Source organism: Alligator mississippiensis, chromosome 5 (assembly GCF_030867095.1).
Source record: "Alligator mississippiensis isolate rAllMis1 chromosome 5, rAllMis1, whole genome shotgun sequence".
In the NCBI taxonomy this organism is placed as follows: domain Eukaryota; kingdom Metazoa; phylum Chordata; order Crocodylia; family Alligatoridae; genus Alligator; species Alligator mississippiensis.
This window is the reverse complement of record NC_081828.1, coordinates 158,007,969-158,023,574: the sequence shown is the minus strand read 5'-3', so window position 1 is coordinate 158,023,574 and position 15,606 is coordinate 158,007,969. Positions and strand designations below refer to the sequence as shown.

At 44.2% G+C, this 15,606-nt stretch overlaps 1 protein-coding gene across 6 annotated transcripts in view; it reads left to right on the top strand.

The window, feature by feature from the left end:
* Positions 1–15,606, top strand: part of PALS2 (protein associated with LIN7 2, MAGUK p55 family member) — a 108,313-nt gene that overhangs the window by 24,509 nt on the left and 68,198 nt on the right. The window lies entirely within an intron of this gene.

Here is a 15,606-nt window from a genome sequence, read left to right as displayed (position 1 = left end):
TAAGTTTGGGGGTGGGTGGGAAGGGGCATGGGGGGGGTGCAGATTGAGGCCCCCGTGGTGAGGAAGGGAGTTGGGCAGGGGCAAGCACTGTCCAGCCAGGGCAGTGAATGCAACCCCAGGAGTGGGACAGAGGTGTGGGCAGTTTGATTGTGGGGGAGGGGGCAACTCCCCACAGCTGCTGCTCACATCCCTGGGGGAGACATGAGGCATGTGCTCCCTCCCCCCCCCCCCCCAATTTGTGCAAGGGGTGAGCCTGTAGCAGGCAGCCTGGGCTAGGGGCTGTGCCACCTCTTCATGGTGGGGGGGAACTGGGCTCCAAGCAGGAGGGGGCAGGGTGGGTGCTGGCGCTGGGAGGGGTGGCTACAGGGTAGACTATAGCCACCCCAAAATTCCCTGTAGCCACCCCTCCTAGCACCTCTCACCACCCTAGCTGAGCAGTGCCTGCCCCAGCCCCACTCCCTCTCTCAATGTGGGGGCCTTGATCTGCCTCTTCTATGCCCCTTCCCCACCACAGACTTAGATCCATAGATTGTAAGGGGCTGGAAGAGACCTTGCAAGATCATTGGGTCCAGCCCCCTGCACCAGGCAAGGAAGACAACTGGGGTCAGGTGACCCCAGTGAGGAGACTGGAAAGTCGCCTCTTGAAGACTTCCAAGGTAGGTGATTGTACCACCTCTGGAGGGAGTTTATTCCACAGTCTGGACACCCTAACTGTGAAGAAGTTTTTCCTAGATTTGAGTCTGAAACAGTCTTCCAGGAGTTTGTGGCCATTACTCCTGGTTTTCCCTAAGGGTTCTCCTTTTTAGGCTGAGGAGACCTGAGTCCCTCAGCTTTTCCTCGTATAGCTTTCCTTGCAAGTCTCTGATCATACAGGAGGCTCTTCTCTGGACTCTCAAGCTTTTCCATGTCCTTGGTGAAGTGCGGCGCCCAGAACTGGATGGCAGTACTCCAGCTGCGGTCTCACCAATGCTGAGTAAATCAGAAGAATCACTTCCTTGGTTTTGCTTGAAATGCATCAGTTGATGCATGCCAGAGTATTATTTGCCCTGCTGGCTACAGCTACGTACCAGCAGGATACTGCTCTGCATGCTACCCAGCTGCATTCCTGTAAATCGGCTATTGGATTAGTATCAGCTGATATGGCTGGTTAATAATCGGCCATCAGTAGCGGTCAAGAAAACCTTTCATCAGTGCTCCCCTAGTTTGGTATATATCGTCTGCCATACCTAAATCTGTCATGGTTGTTGATGGCGGATGGATTATACTAGACATGGCTGTTCATATACTTTCATGTACTCTGTTCATTCAGCACCAACAATAGTCCAAAACTGCCAATTCAAAGCAGTCCTTTTATGATTGCCTTGTATTTTTGTATGCTGTATTCAGTTTTACCATAGCCACTTTTAATAGCATTTTCTGGGGAAAATGAGGTTTCTGAAAAGTTCTGGCTTGTAATTTAATTACTGTTTGCAAAAGTCGTTTTCAAATAAACCTCTCTCTTTCTTCTAAAAACCTAATGTTAATTCCTCTGTGTGTAGAAATGGACTCAGGACAGATCGGTGATACTTCAACACCATTTCACTTTGTAGCATAAATGTTTTTGGAGCCCACAAATTTTGCCAACGTAACGGCAGTTTAAAACTCTCTCAAGTTCCTTTCTTGTTTAGTAGCTTCAGCTGTTAAACATTAATTTCTCATCACAGAATCAAAGGACATTACTATTAGCTTCAATAGCAACCTCTTCAGATATTTATCTGGTACCTTTTCAAAAGGTAGTCTTCAGACCAGATACTGAGACTTTGCATTTATTGTACATTGCCTCCTACTGATATAACTATCTTTTTTTTCTCCCAACTCCTTTTGATAGTTTTGGACTGATTGTTCCAAAAGGAGTAATCCCCAGGAGTCTGACCCTACAAATGGATCCTTAAGAACAAGCCTTTGTTGCTGTCTGGGCTAGGACCCCACTTTATACTCCAGTCTTTCATGTAGACCTAGTTGTTAGGCTTCACATGCTTACTTAGGAAGCTGAATAGTGTCAAGTCACTGTCTGTAAACTTAGCATTTGAATAAACTACTTGGGTTTCAAGGCATACTTCTGGCTTTCTAATAATTTGTGTGGTGCACTTCCTTGATGTCATCTAGTCTACCTAGATTAGGGGTTCTCAACCTTTTTTCTGCATTTAGTGTTCTCCAACTGCAGTCATACCTTGATATGGATTAGTGGCTCTTAAGACACCCATTAAGCATAATTTAACAATGATAGCTTTTTGTTTTCTAAACAAACTAGAAACATGATTACTTATCACAATTGTTCAAAAAATAGGGTATTTAAATAGACTTGTCTAACTTTGGGTATTTTGGTACTTGTTTTGAGTAGTGTATTAAACTGGGTAAGTTGTGATAAGTACATTTATCTGGGTGACTAAATTAATATGTGCTGGCAATGCTAGACAATGTTAGTTTGCAGCTATTAAGCTAAAGGGGACTCTGCATGAGAACAGGATTCCATTTCTCTGATTTGGTTTCCAGAATTGGGGCCTATGCCTGTATGTGAAAGGATGCTGTATTTAAGTATGTATTTTCTTCAGATGTAATCATCTAGCACTTGCGATGAAATAAGTCTAAAATGTGTAAACATGATGTTACCTGATTCTTTCACCTGATATCCAAGTGTTTTAATTTCAAGAGGTTATGAACAGCCTTTCTCTCCAAAACAGCAATCATCAAGGTCCAGGGATTTGGGAGGCCCTATGCTTTTGCTTTCGGGGCTATGGAATGAAAGTGCTACATGGAGAGTATTCTCAAAGGATCTAATTTTTATGTTGTGTACTTACTGTACAGTGAAATCTGATTAATTATTCATTGAGAATATTTTATCACTGTGGTCTTATTAGTGTACTGAATTCCTACCAGAGATGCATTGATTTGTACACAGAAAGCATTAGCTAATTCATCCTCTGTTTTAAGTGTAACTAATCACTTCTAAATGTATACCTTTACTAAATTTAAATAGATGAATTTACCATGGCATTGGTTCCTGATAATTAGTCCATCTTAAAAGGTACTGACCTGTGCCCTCATAGCCTCTCTCTCTCAAATCAGCAGAGGTTTGCATAACTTTGGACATTCTTCAGCTTTTCTTGGCTCAACAAGGTATAGATTATCAACTGGTCCAGTTTGCAGAATTATCTGTTTTGATGAGAGTATGTAGGCATGTAAAGAGAGAAAATCTTTTGACCCGTTTATTTTGTTCCATTCTAAGCATGTCATTCTTGTATACAGAACATTTAATTGACAGTTTTTTACTAAAAAATTTAAGCTGTTAGTGCTCTATACAGCTTAGAATTGCTTGGAACTTTTGTAATATTTTTTTCTATATAAATGAAAATGTATTGGTGGTTTTGTTTTAAAGAATGTGAGGTTTTTATTAAATTATTTGGCTTTTAGCAAAATAACTGTTGAACAAGTAGCACAGATTTAAAAAAAAAAGACTGCCACTGAACAAATGTGTGGACTTTGAAACACACTAACAAGCATCATCAAAAAGTTTGACTTTGAACTGTATGTAAAAACAAATCAGCAAGGAACAGTTCAGACTTTACAACAGAGCAAGGCTATGTATACGAGTCACAAATGTATGTTGGTGTGGGTTTTCCAAATGCTAGCTTTCTTGTATGCGTTGAAATAGTGTTGGGGGGGAGCCTCTATTTGTGTTTGCAATATGCAAAGGTGGGGTCCCACAACTTTCTGCTCCCAGTATATTGTCATATGGAATAGAGTAGGGGCTCTGCAGCAATGTTTGTATGGAGAACTGCTATTTCCAATAAGTGTCCTTATTTGGTTGTACAGGATAGAGCTAAGCTTTGGTAGCGTCATACATTTCTGTAACAACATGCTTTCTAGCATACTTGTTTGTCTTTGCATTGGCTTTAGGAACTGTTAAGGTATGACCTTGTCCTTTTCAAAATTGTCCCTTGTCAAGCTACAATGTGTTCCTAATCAGCTGTCACTCATTATCTTATGATGAGAACCCTCCAGTATTCATCTTGGACCTTTTATGAGGGGCTGAAGGGAAGTGGCCCAGCAGTTCCTTTTTTATTTATTTTATTTGTCTGGACTTTCAAATGGGTAAGTCTTGTCCTTGGACATCTTGGGCTCTAAAACTAGGAAGTGCCTATGGTGAACTGAGAAAATTAACTCATGATACTTACTTTAGTCTTCATGGCCACAATGATGAAATATTTCCTTAAATTTGGAATGCTGTTTATGTAGCTTCTTCCCATTTTTGGGTGAGCTTGTGATGGTAAATTATCTCTGCTTACTATTTGCTCTGCAAGTTCTACTTTGAGCTTTTGGGTGAGATGACCTGTGCCCCGTAGAGATCTTATCAGTGTCTTGGTTGACTTTGGGATAAGACTGAGACATTGGTAAGTTGAAGAAGTCTTGTAGCACATTGAGTAGACTCCTGTTTTTTTACTGAAACACTGTCTGTTGTAGGGAGTGTTAGAACATTCCTTTACCTTTTTTTACAAAGAAAAATAATTAAAAAACTATATTGGCTATTCCATTTTGGGTGGGTTGTAATTTTGTATGGAATGCAAGTAGTATTTGCAGTCTTTAACGATGCTGCCTGGCATGAACTGTTTGTTCCATCTTGCTGCAACGAATAGATTAAATGATTCAGAGTTCTATGGCAGGAGTATAGCTATAACTGCAACAGCTTTATGACTCATCTAGAGAGGTGCATGTCAAAGATGATAAATTATGTTGAAAGAAAAACATGCCTGCCTTAAAGGATTGCCATGCCTGTTGTACTGCCATTTTGGTCTTTCTAAATATTTATTTAAAAATTCATCATTCTTTTTTCAAACAAATTCTTCCCTAAGCCTGATGGGTAGTTTGTTTGTTTTTTTGTGTTTTTGGCCAAAGATTCTTCCACTGAAATACAGATTTGAGTGGGCCAAAACTCTATGAAAACTTGTACTGATTGTGGTGAACTCTTAAAGAAAAAGAAATGGTTATATTTCATAACTTTATAAATGGAACATTTTGCTTTTTCTATTCAAAATAATATTTCATTTTGGAGTTTGTATGTTTGCTGAAGAGTATTAAAAGTTTGGTGTCATTTTGATTCCTAAATGGCACCTGTCATTTTGTATTGAACACAGTATTATTGGACCTAAACATTTCAGGGATTTTTTTTTTTTTGATTTTCAGAAAAGAATCGGAAGAATCATGGTTTGTGGTTTGCTCAAATTTGTTATTTAAGGATGTCAGTCCAGACACTGAGCTGGCATAGCTGAAGTGTTGGTGGGCAGGGGGGGCCTTCTTTGCCTAGGGAAATATTGAACTTCACATTTGAATAGGGCCTGTTTTTACTAGCCCACCCTGTATGGCTCCAGAACTGGGGTTTTGTTTAAGTTGGTTAACTGTGGATCATTCCTAGGGAGGATTGCAAAGAAGGCTAACAGCAAATTGGGCTGCATTAGTAGGAGCATTGCCAACAGACTGAGGGAAGTAATTATTCCCCTCTATTCAGCACTGGTGAGGCCAGAACGGGAGTACTATGTCCAGTTTTTGGCTTCCCACTAAAGAAAGGATGTGGACAAATTGGAGAGAGTCCAGCAGAGGGCAGTGAAAAATGGTGAGGGGGGCTGGGACACATGACTTATAAGGAGAGGCTGAAGGAACTGGCTTATTTAGTCTAGAGAAAAGAAGACTGAGAGGGGATTTTAATAGCAGCTTTCAACTACCTGAAGGGTGGTTCCAAAGAGGAAGGAGCTAGACTGTTCTCACTGGTGACAGATAGCAGGACAAGGAGCAATAGTCTCAAGTTGCATCAGGGAAAGTTTTAGGTTAGGCACGAGGAAGAAATTTCTTATGAGAGAGGTAGTAAAGCATTGGAAGAGGTTACCCTGAGAGGTTATGGCATCTCCATCCTTAAAGGTTTTTAGGATCTGGGTAGACAAAGCTTTGGCTGGGATGGTCTTGCTTTGAGCAGGGGGTTGGGCTAGATTAACCTCCAGAGGTTTCTTTTAAACCTAATTTTCTATAATTGTATGACCTGCAGGCAAAAACATAACATGAAATACTCCATATTCAAATTATCTTAACTAAATGCTGAAATACCTGCCTTTAAACCTTTTAATCTCTTCAAAGGCTTTTTGTCTATTATTTTGCTACTTAAAGAACAGTCTGTTGGTGTTCCATAGACTTTTAAAAATATCCCCAAGCTATCATCTAAATTACTTGTTGGAGCAATTGTCTAACATCTTTCTCAAGTATACAAGCTTGTGTAACATCTCTCCTCAGCTGTACAGTTGGTCTGCTAAAAGATGGTACCAAACCCTCCTCTACCGAAAAACAAACAAATTAAAAAAACAAAACAAGCCTATTTCTTGCATGTTTCTACAGCAACATTCTAGCCTTGTCTAAATTAGTGCTCCATGTATTTTGGCCACCCATAAACAACAAGGATTCAGATGGTTTGGCGAGATATCGCCTTGTTTGCTTGACTTGTGCTAAGGTGGCAATGCTTGATCATCTGTTTTTGTAGTTCGTGCGTTTGAGTTGGTGGTTCTTCTTTCTCCATGGAAAAATAGTTGAGATTCATATCTTACTCCATATGGTCTGTTATTGAAATGAATGTGTATTTTATTTATATGCTGTATAGCATATCAAGTTAACAAGAACTTTAACTTTTGGTTAAAATTGTCAAGTGACCGAAGGGAGTGAAGTACCCCACTGAACATCTGGGTCTTTTGGGAAATTGGTTATTGATCTCAACACCTAAATAGCTTTGTCTTGAAGTAGTTCATAATTGTTTTTGGAATTAAATTGCTATCCTCATTATATTTTGTTTTATAGCAAACTGGTAACTATTGCATCAGTTTTGCTGTTCATTTCATTGTGGTTACAGTCCCTGATGCTGAAGTGGTAAACCAGTGGTTATTCTAGGTTACAGAAGACATGGGAAACTTGAAGTATTAATCTGCTTTTAGTAAATTATTAAATGCCCAGGTTTAGTTAGTAAACTGCTTATGGAGCAGATACTACACAATCAGTAGACCTGACTAAGTATTTTCACTCATACATAAAATGTGGTTTGAATCTATGCATTATAAACAAAAGAATTATCATGCTCCCTACACTGCTTAGAAACAAAACACCAGCCCCTGGAAAAAAAGTCGAAACAACAACAAAAACCCAAACAAACATATTTTGTGTTCATGCTCTGATGATTGATTCTAAAAGTTCTCAACGAAGTAACTCGTGTGAGGTGGCTGTTACCAGTATAGCTTTACTTTTCTTCCTCAAAGAGCCATAAATATTCCAAATAGTTTATATGTGGGGTAAAATTATAACTGAAACAAAAACAATACTACTATACAGATGACCATGTTGGCACCTGGAAAGCCAGCCGGTGTGCGATCATCTATTCTGTTCCTTAAGGGTGTCGTAGAGGGACATTGGTTCCACTGTTACAGTGCTGGAACAGATGGTCTTGCAATGGCAGCCTGTATCCACGCCCCCACACCTAAGGCTTGGGCACTGCTGGCGGGGGCAGGGGGTTGTGAGCCCTGATCCCTTAGCCCTGGCAGCTGAGGCTCCCACCAGCAGGGCAGTGAGCAAGCAGGGGGCTGTGGGTGAGGAGTAAGGGGCACCTGAGAAGGGTGGGGGACTGTGGGTTCGGAGTGAGGGGCACCAGCAGGACTGGGGGATGGGAGGCTGTGGGTGGGGGAGTGAGGGGCACTAGCAGAGCCAGGAGGCTGCAGGTTGGGAGTGAGGGGCAATGGCAGGACCAGGGCACTGGCATATCACAGCTGCTCGGTGCCATGAAAAAACGGGGGACAGCTGCAGCTGGACCTGTGTCTTGGTGAATGAAGGGGGCAGGGGGGAGCTCTAATTTTCCATGAAGCTTTTAGGTTTTATGAAACACCAAAATATATAGGTATTTAGAATTTATTTTATTATAATGACTGAGGCACTGCTAGGTTTCCAAATTGCTTTAAAATTGTAAATATATCAATTTCTCATTGTGTCCAACTGATACCTATATATAGAGAGTGGCATTTCATTTTAATCCTGGAAAAACATGGATGTGAGGTTGGGGAGGAGGGTCCCCTTTAAATCAGAGAATTTGTGATTTTTAAACAGAGAAAATGAGGATCCTTGGTAATAAGGAAAAACAAAAGATAGGATAGGGAAAACAGGAAACAAGGAAGGATCTTGTCTCCATGCTCCTGGTTTATTGATAAATGTCCAAACATCTGACTGGGTATTTATTTCCTTTTATTTTTTCCCCAGAACTTTAGTCCTGGTACTCAATCAACTTGCCTTCTCCAAAAGCATCATTCTATTGTGACATCATTCCTGAAGATTTAAGCCTCCACTATCTGAGGACAGCAATTTCAGACGAGACCTGTCCTCACAGCAGCATCTGATGAACTAAAAGATGTTCATAAAGCATGCTTTATTACTTGCTGGCCCTCTGATAACAGCATTAAGTAGAGGTGCACCAATATATTGGTTCATAGTTTCATAGTTTCTAGGGTTGGAAGTGACCTGAACAGATCATCAACGAGTGCTGGGATCATAATACCCCAGCCAGATATCTATCCAACCTCCTCTTGAAGACCCCCAAGGTAGGGGAGAGCACCACCTCCCTTGGGAGCTCATTCCAGAGCTTGGCAGCCCTAACCATAAAGTAATGCCTCTTGATATCAACCCTGAACCTGCTCTCAATCAATTTGTGGCCATTATTCCTTTTTATCCCAGGTGGTGCCCAGGGGAACAGAGCCTCACCTGTCTTCCACTGGTCCCCCCAGTGAGATTTATAGATGGCCATCAGATCCCTCCTCAGTCTACTCTTGTGGACGCTGAATAGATTCGGGCCCTTTAGTCTATCTTTGTAGGGCCTGGCCTGCTGCCCCCTGACCATGCAAGTGGCCCTCCTCTGAACCCTCTCAAGGTTAGCCACAGCCCTCTTGAAGGGTGGTGCCCAGAACTGGACACAGTACTCCAACTGCGGCCTGACCAGCGCTGCATAGAGGGGAAGGATCATCTCCCTGGACCTGCTTGTGATGCATGTGTAGATGCATGACAAGTTGCAGTTAGCCTTACTGACTGCTTCCTCGCATTGGTGGCTCATGTCCATCCTGGAGTCAACAATGACTCCAAGATCCCTTTCAGCCACTGTGTTGTTGAGAAGGGAGTTTCCCAGCCTATAGGTATGTTGCAGGTTCCTTCTCCCTAGTTGCAGCACCTTGTGCTTGTCTGTGTTGAATTCCATTCTATTCTCATCTGCTCACCTCTGTAACCTGTCTAGATCTAGTTGGATTCTGTCCCTCCCCTCCAGTGTGCCCACTTCTCCCCATGTCTTTGTGTCATCAGCAAATTTGGACAGTGTGCTTTCCATGCCCACCTCCATGTTGCTGATAAAGATGTTGAATAGCACAGGCCTGAGGACCAAGCCCTGGGGAACTCCACTGCCCACATCCCTCCAGGTCGAAAATGACCCATCCACCACCACTCTGGGTGTGACTGTCAAGCCAATTTGCCACCCATCAGACTGTGTAGGCATCAATGCCACAGTTGCCTAGGTTTTTTTTATGAGAATGGGGTGATTAACAGTGTCAAGGGCTTTCTTGAAGTCCAGGTAGATGATATCCACCTCAGTGCCCGCATCCAAGGACTTGGTGACCTGGTCATAAAAGAAAAGAAGGTTAGTTGGGCAGGATCTGCCTGCAGTGAACCTGCGTTAGTTGCCCCTGAGCATTACCTCCCATGCTGGGCCCCCGCAGATGTGTTCCTTTATAATTTTCTCAAAGGTCTTCCCAAGGACCGAGGTGAGACTGGTCTATAGTTACTCAGGTCCTCCTTTCTCCCCTTCTTGTAAATGGGGACCACACTGGCCCCTTTCCAGTCCTCTGGGACCTGGCCAGAGCCCCACGAGTGCTCATGCAGCTGTGCCAGGGGCCCTACTATGACCTCCAATTCCCTCAGTACCCTCAGATATAGAGCATCCGGACCTGCTGATTTAAACATGTTCAGCCCCTCCAAAAGTTCCCGAACTAGATTGTCCCTGACCCTAGGCATGGCGTCGTGTCCCCTGAGCCTGTCCATAATCCTAGTGGGGGAGTTGTCCCAGCCCCTGCTTAGAAATATGGAGGCAAAATGGCATATCGGCACCTATTTAAAAACAAAATTGACATTATCAGCAATCGGCTTTTTTTGGCTCATGTGGCCAATAACGTTGCTGATAAATGCTGTGTACATGCATGCAGCCTGGCAACTTGGAAAGCAGCGTCTGGCTGTTAAGTCTGTTGGGGGGGGGGAAAAGAGGTGGGGGGGAGGCAGATCAAGGCCCCTGCGGTGAGTGAGGGAGTGGGGCTGGGGCAGACACAGGCACTGCCCAGCTGGGGCAGGGCATGGGATGGAGCTGAGAGTGGTTCGTCCAGGGAGTACAGTGGGGTGAGGGGGCTCCCAGCACTGGTGCAACCTGGGGAAGGCGTGGAGGGGCATGTTCCCCCTGGATCTGTGTGCAGGGTGAGGGTGGGCTGCCACTGGGGATGGGGAGTGGCCCGGGCTTTTCTTGGTGGGGAGCTGGGCCAGGGCTGTGTTCAGGGCAGGTGGTGGCAGTACTGGAAGGGGTGTTTGGGGAGAGAGCTATGGTGAATTCTGGAGTGACTGCATCCCTTCCCAGCTACAGCCCTGTTTGCAGCCCCAGCCCAACCGTCAGCTGAGAAGAGCCCAGCACTGCTCCTGGCCCCAGCTTGCAGTGGGCACCTGCCCTCACCCTGTGCACAGATCTGGTGGGCACATGCCCCTCTGTGCCTCCCCAGGGTGTGCTAGGAGCAGGAGCTGCTTGTAGCTCCATACTGTGCCTCACCCCGGCTGAGCAGCGCCTTCCCCTGCCCCCACTCCCTTCCTTACTGCTGGGGCCTCAATCTGCCACACCCCATGCCCCTTCCCTCTCCCCACCCCTTTTCCCACTTGGGCTTACCAGCCAGATGCTGCTCTCCAAGCTGCTGAACTGCATAATGGCAATCGGATTAGTATTGGCCGACATGGTTCATTAATAGTCAACCACCAGTATCAGCCCAAAAAATCTTTATCGGTACACCCCTAGTATTAACAAGTTTTGTCTATCTGGTAGTAGTTTAAGAAAAACATACTATTGGAAATTAAGCTATTGATAAGTAGCCGCAATAGCTGGCAATTCGCAACTTTGGGGATCAATAAAAATTACACAACTTAATTTCTCAAAGATAGAAAAAGACTGCAATTAAAAAAAAGGGAGAATGAATCATCTTTAGATATTTACACAGATGCTTCAACTGCTGAGAGTCTGGTGTGAAGAAAACATGCTAGGAGTTTGGTGCAAAAGGGAGTTTGGTGTCAGGATGAATAAGAAACTGGATAACTTCTAAAGTTAATCTGCCTTCCTGGACATACATTGCATTATCTTGTGCCTTGTAGAGAACAGAACAATAAGCAGTATTGATACTTTGCCATAACACTGAGCACCTAAAATACCAAATATTATAAACGTAACATATTTTACTATAGAGTTTGTTAGTTTAAGAGTGAAGTTTAAGGAGACTCCTATTTTTTCATAGGAGAATATGTGATGTCACTAAATCTTTTTGTAGTGTAGGGGTTGGATCTAACACTAATGTAAATTGCAGCTGATCCAAATAAAAAGATGACATAAGCAAGCCTTCACCGTGAAGGCAGTCTCTTAGAAAGATAGCTCTCTATGTTTGGATCCGATTCTTACTCTGGTTGATGATGAATGTTCTCTGAGAATAGCTGAGATCTCAATTTTTTTCCTGTCTTGGCTGAACAAGGAATAACCTACACGCTCTCCAATGCATCGTCAGAACACAGATTCAAACCCAATTGGGTCAAGAGCCAAGGCAAAATAGTAGCTGACCCAGCATTAGAGAATTCTATTTGGGGAACAATATTATTCTAAAGAAATGGAAGAGCAAGCGATTCATCTTTTTAGTACGTTGTTTTCCTTCTACAGCAGATTCTGAAAAGAAATTTTCTCTTCCAAGCTTTTCATTTTCAGGATTTGATCAAGGCAGCAAACTGGACCTAAGCAAATAATTTGCGCCATCATCATGACAAGAAGCTTGAGTAAAGGGATCATAAACAACATGCAGATCTAATGAAATTACTGCTGCTGCTTTTTTCTCTCATTAAGTGAATCTTTAGAGTCTTCTATTTCCATACTTATTCCAAGAGTGATCCTTTAAGCTCTAATATAGGAGAATCTGAGGACTGGCTTCACTGAGGAGCAGTTTCCATTTATGATTATTATCTGCAAGGTTCAGCTCCCTTCTATGTAACTTTTTAAAAGGCTGCTTTGATAAGGGTAACACAGCTAATCATGATACTTCCTTTTCTACATGTAACTGGCACCAAAGCTGGTCTATACTGCATCTTGGAACAAGTTATTGCCAGATCTAGTAGGCTCAGCTGCTAGCATCTCCTGGAAAAGCATGGCTTGTTAAACATATCTCTTTTCATCTCCTGTTCTAAGCCCCTATGCATGCTTGTCTGATGCTGAAAACACTGAAATGCAGGAAGCATCTTTTAAGAACTGGCTTTATTTATTTATTTATTTATTTATTTAATTTTTTATTTATGGCTCGGCCTTTTGGTCTTATTACATTTTTGCACTATGCTCTCTAAAAATAAAAGTAATGAGTCTGGGGCCTAGGGCAAAGCCACACATCCCTGTTCCATGGGCAGGGGCATGTGGGGCTTTGCCCCAGGCTGCAGCCCTATGCTGTCACCACCCAGCAATCCTGGGGTCTCTAAGGAGACTGGCCAGGACCTGTGTGGCTAGGCAGACAGGATAGGATCACACGTAGGCAGGGAGCTGCATCTGGGAGTGGAATGCATAGGGCTGGGGCTGGTATCTTGGGGTAGTGACAGCATAGGGCCACAATCTGCTCTCTGTATGCCTCTGTCTGCAGAACCAGCGCCCATTATGGGGACATTTGGGCAGTGCTATCATCACCTCAAGATCCCAGCCCCACTTGTCTGCCCATCATACTCCCTACACACAGCTCCCTGCCTGTCTGTGGCCCCATCCCTTCCACCGGGCCACGTAACCTGCCCTCACAGGTTCTGGCTAGTCTCCAGAGTGCTCAAAAGCCCCCCTGGATCACCAAAGACATTCAGGAACACCTGAAAGCCAAAAAGGAGGCATATACCCAGTGGAAGGGAGGGGCTGTCACCAAAGAGGAGTATACCTCCATCGCTGGAGTCTGTAGGGGAGCTATTAGGAAAGCTAAGGCTGATACAGAACTAGGGCTAGGATCAAGGACAACACAAAGTCCTTTTTCAAATACATAGGGAGTATGAAGAAGGCACTGGGTAACGTGGGGCCCCTACAGGATATGCTTGGCAATCTGGTGGCTGCACCAGAGGAAAAAGCAGACCTTTTTAACAATTTCTTTGCCTCCATTTTCTTGTGCAGGGACCAGGACTCCCCCACCAGGATTCAGGACAGACTCTGCCAGGCCTAGGGTCAGGGAGGACCGAGTTAGGGAACTTCTGGAGGGGCTGGATGTGTTCAAATCAGCAGGTCCAGATGCTCTCCACCCCAGGGTTCTGAGGGAATTGGCAGGAGTTATCGTGGGGCCCCTGGCATGGCTTTACAAGTGCTTGTGTTGCTCTGGCCAGGTGCCAGAAGACTGGAAGAAGGCCAGTGTGGTCCCCATTTTCAAAAAAGGGAGGACCCAGGCAACTATAGCCCCGTTAGTCTTACTTCGATCCTGGGAAAGCTCTTTGAGAGAATCATCCAGGAGCACAGCTGTGAAGGAACAGCAAGGTGGATGATGCTTAGGGGCAACCAGTATGGGTTCATTTTAGGCAGGTCCTGTCAGACCAACCTGATTGCCTTCTACGATCAGGTCATAAAATCATTGGATGCAGGTATCACAGTGGATGTAGTCTTTCTGGACTTCAGGAAGGCCTTTGACACTCTCCCACCCCATTCTCATTAAAAAGCTAGGCGACTGTGGCATTGATGCCTACACAGTCAGATGGATTGCAAATTGGCTGAGGGGCCACACCCAGAGAGTGGTGGTGGACAGGTCATATTCAACCTGGAGGGATGTGGGCAGTGGAGTCCCCCAGGGCTCAGTCCTTGGGCCCGCACTGTTCAATTTCTTTATTAGCTATTTGGATGAGGGGGTGAAAAGCACCCTGTTCAAATTCGCTGAGGCCACCAAGATTTGGGACAAGGTGGGCACAGGATACAGCTAGACCTGGACAGGTTACAGGGGTGGGTGAATGAGATTAGGATAGGATTCAGTACTGACGAGTGCAGGGTACTACATTTAGGCAGTAAGAACCAGCAGCATACCTACAGGCTGGGGAACTCCCTTCTCGAAAGCACAGAGGCAGAAAGAGATCTTAGAGTCATTATTGATTCCAAAATGAACATGGGCTGCCAATGTGAGGACACGATCAGTAAGGCTAACTGCACCTGGTCATGTATCCACAGCTACATCACAAGCAGGGCCAAGGAGGTGATCCTTCCCTTCTATGTGACACTGGTTAGGCCACAGTTGAAGTACTGCATCCAGTTCTGGGCACCACACTTCAGGAGGGATGTGGCCAGCATCAAGAGGGTCCAGAGGAGGGCCACTCATGTGATCTGGGGACAGCAGGGCGGACTGTATGAGGAGAGGCTATGCAATCTGAGCCTGTTCAGCCTTCTCAAGAGAAGGCTGAGGGGGGACCTGGTGGCCATCTATAAACTTACTGGGGGGACCAGCAGGGAATGGAAGAGACCCTATTCCCCCGAGCACCTTGCAGAGTAACAAGGAATAACGGCCATAAGTTGTTTGAGAGTAGGTTCAGGCTGGACATTAGAAGGCATTACTTCACAGTCAGGGTGGCTAGGATCTGGAACCAACTTCCAAGGGAAGTGGTGCTGGCTCCTACCTTGGAGGTCTTTAAGAGGAGGCTTGATCATTACCTTCATATGAGCCCAGTATTCTCTCCTGCCCAGGGCAGGGGGTCAGACTTGATGATCTACTTAGGTCCCTTCTGACCCTACATCTATGAAAGCGGGTGCCAGCCCAGCAGTCTGTCCACAAAATTGACCAGAAGCTGCCTCAAGTTTGGTAGACCCCTACTCATTTGCCAAAAGCTTTTCCGAGGAAAATGACCCCTAGGTTTCACAACCCTCAAATCTTTACTTGCCTGCAACCTGAACTGAAGTTAATTTCTGTCACCATTTTACCATTCTTCCTCTCATTTGCTCTAGTGTCAATTAGTCTTCACTGTCCTTATAAAAACTCCTTGCTCAGAGCAAGACCTAAAAATGTCCAATATACTTGAATTGACTTAACTGATAATTGAGGACCAGACAGATATATCACCCATTTGAGATTATCAGAACAGTTTGGAGGCAGAGATTATACATTCAGCATTCAGTTTTGGTTTAGTTTCTGTCAACTAGGTACAGGGTTGATCCTGAATTTTAGTAAATTTTACAAAAAAATGTGTTTGCAAGTAATTTTAAAATAGAAGGTTAAATGATAATTCTGTTTTTCGGTATCATTTAAGGCA